This window comes from Quercus lobata, chromosome 7 (assembly GCF_001633185.2).
Source record: "Quercus lobata isolate SW786 chromosome 7, ValleyOak3.0 Primary Assembly, whole genome shotgun sequence".
NCBI classification, from domain to species: Eukaryota; Viridiplantae; Streptophyta; class Magnoliopsida; order Fagales; family Fagaceae; genus Quercus; species Quercus lobata.
The window spans coordinates 22,410,135-22,413,100 of NC_044910.1; the positions used below are offsets into that span (position 1 = coordinate 22,410,135).

Genomic DNA, 2,966 nt, shown 5'->3' on the forward strand with positions numbered 1-2,966 from the left:
CAAATGCGAAACTCTGCTAGATTTTCACCATGAAAATGGGGCATCCCCATTGTCGTATTCTAACATCAAAAGCTTGGTGAGAATAGCATTCGGTGTGCTATGACGCATTTTGTCACGCCCCAAACCCGATACTCAGATTTGTGACCATGACCGGCATGCTAATATCAAGCCTAAACCTAATATTAACAAGAACCACTTAACTTTTACAAAACTTTTACCGAAAGCTTTCCTTTTCTTTTCAATCCTTGTTTCTTTACTTAAATTATATAACCTTTGACTTGACATTCAGAGCATCTACATTGTACTCCAAAGAATAACATAATCCACCAATCATTTAATTTTCACACTTTTACATAATACATAGCTTGATACTTTAAGGTATACACAACTTTCATTTGATCTTAAAATACACAATAACTATAAAGCTAAACGTCAGAATGCTAATTTAGGATCTATACATATCAAACTAAAACCAGCTCCTTTCAAAACTCGACTAAGGCTCCCTCTGCTCCAAAATAAAACCTGCTAACTGAAAGAGTGGAAGGGGTGAGCTACACAGCTTAGTAAAGGTAAGATATATGAGAATTCAATAAGGATGCATGTAAATCAGATCATTTCATCTTATGAATATTCGAAGAGGAGAACATCTTTTCATGCATAGTATTTAATACTATTCATAATAATAGTTATACGCTCTTCATAGAAAATAATTGTTCTCCTTTTTCTTATCGGGTTAATATTACCAAAACCTTTCGGATTAAAATTCTTTCACTTCCTACAAAGTCGCCATACATATATTCTCATTACAAGATAATTATTTTAACTTAAATCAAATAATCGGCAACTTTGTATTAAGCTAGAAACAACTTGACTAATAAGAAAACTTTTCTTTATAAACTTCTTCTCATAAAATACTATAACTTTCATGATTATAAAACTTAACGTTTCATAAAAACAGATATCTGATAACTTTTAAACATAAACCTGCGCTTTCATCAGAAACTTTATCTTTAATGAACAGCTTTCTTTTCATCATAAACTTCTTATTTTCATGAGAACTTTTAACTTTTCATAATGCATTTAAACAAAATAATTCTCTCATGATTAATAACATAACATAGCTGTTCATATCATATTGGTTAGTCCATATCTGATAAGCTGTATAGAGAAGGCCTCATCACATTTGGGTGCCCCCGTGTGTATGATATTGTCCCCTTTGGGAGGCCTGATGGCACATCCCCTCCAGGTTTTGTTCCTCCCCGCCGTCCGTACACATTGGGGAGAAGGCCTTAATCAAATTAGAGTTACGGGCAACCCCATTTCCTCTACTTTAAATAGCCTAGAGTTACGGGCAGCCCCATTTCCTCTACTTTAAATGGCCAAACAGATAACATATTTCCATGGAAAGCCAATAATTAACCCCTACTGGCTGAGTTCAAATTATCAGAGGACATAACCCGAAAACATTTCATACTTTACATCATACTGAAATTTCTTATTTTACATAACATTTCATAATAATAGCATTTCCATTCTTTTCATTAAACATCATGTTCGTGGAATCAATAATAGCATCGATATGCTTAAATCATATACATAAGTTTTTCGAAAGCTCACGAACATATCTTTGTCAGAATAATGATTACATGCCATATCTCTAATCAAAAAAATTTTAATGCATAATATACTTTAAAATAACCTCATGACTTACCAAATGCTCATATAACTTATCCCTTACATGAAAGCAGAGGAACTGAGAGCCTAAAGTCGAAGGAGCTTAGACTTGGATACTGGTAACACCTAAACCATAAATCAAAGCTTTTTACTATCCATAATTCTTTACCATAAATTTCACATTCATCTCAAAGCCTATTTCTTAGAATCAAGGAAGTCCTAATCCCACCTCAAAGAGGTTCCCACAAACACAAAATGCATTCATCAAACAACATGATGTACTAAATCATAGAGAAACCAATTCATAAAATTTATATATGATTCTAACACACCAAAGGATGAGCATATTAAATTATAGCTCAAAACATTCACCCTAACTTTAGAATTAAATCCTCAAAGTTAGGCATGTCCCTTACTGTTCACTGTTCTATTCCAGCAGCATAGGCTCCATTTGTAAAATACAAACGGGCTGCTCAAACACATCCAATTGTCATGAAATTTTACTTAAATACTCCCCTGTATGTCCAGTATATACCATAAAAATTTTGGAGTCAAAGCATAAACCCATGATTTACTAAAAATCACGCAAGACAGCATACTCAAATCTGTCCTGTCAGAAATTCATGCAATTTATTAATTAAACCATTATTTTTATGTTCATCCAAATGCTGTGAGACCAATTCAATAACAACCAAAAGTGTCTTAGGTTTCATAGGAATTATCCCTAGCATCCAAATTCACTATATACAATTTAATACATAATTTTCTTGTAGTAAACATCAAATCTGTCACAGAGACAGCTTCAGTACATATTCTTACAAAATCATCAACAAATAGCAATAGGCCTTAATTTCATTTGGGTATTTTTATACCTATAATTAACATACTAAAATATGTTATTAAACATTAAATAAACCATAATATCATCAAACCTTCAAATCACTAAAACAGAATCACCAATTCAACTTCCAAAAACAGAGCAGAGAACAAAGAGGGAAAGTAAGCAAACAATTATACTATCCAAATACACAAAATCAGATGAGGTTTAATTACTTACCCACACACTTTGAAGATGAAACCTTAAGGCTAATTGTTTAATTTCTTCTTTAAAGAAACTAGAATTTTTGGTGAGGAAGGAAGGGAGAGATGTTGCTGTGTAAGGAGGGAAGAAGAAAGAACAAAGAAAGGGGAAATAGAGAAAGAAGAAAAGCAGCTGCTGGACTTCAGGAGCAGCCAAGGAAATCAGAAAAGTAAGAAGACTTTTGGGGCTTGGATACGTGTATGGCTAGGGA

General features: G+C 33.1%; 1 long non-coding RNA gene across 2 annotated transcripts; it reads right to left on the reverse strand.

Annotated features, from left to right (window-relative positions):
- Positions 1-230: 230 nt before the first annotated feature.
- Positions 231-2,966, reverse strand: LOC115953458. 2 transcript variants are annotated; one of them, XR_004083712.1, is made up of 3 exons: positions 2,732-2,966; positions 1,712-1,800; positions 231-529 (listed from the first exon to the last, which is right to left on the reverse strand). It is a non-coding gene; the product is annotated as an uncharacterized LOC115953458 (long non-coding RNA). The 2 variants fall into 2 exon arrangements; XR_004083711.1 differs by having other exon boundaries at positions 1,739-1,800; positions 2,732-2,960.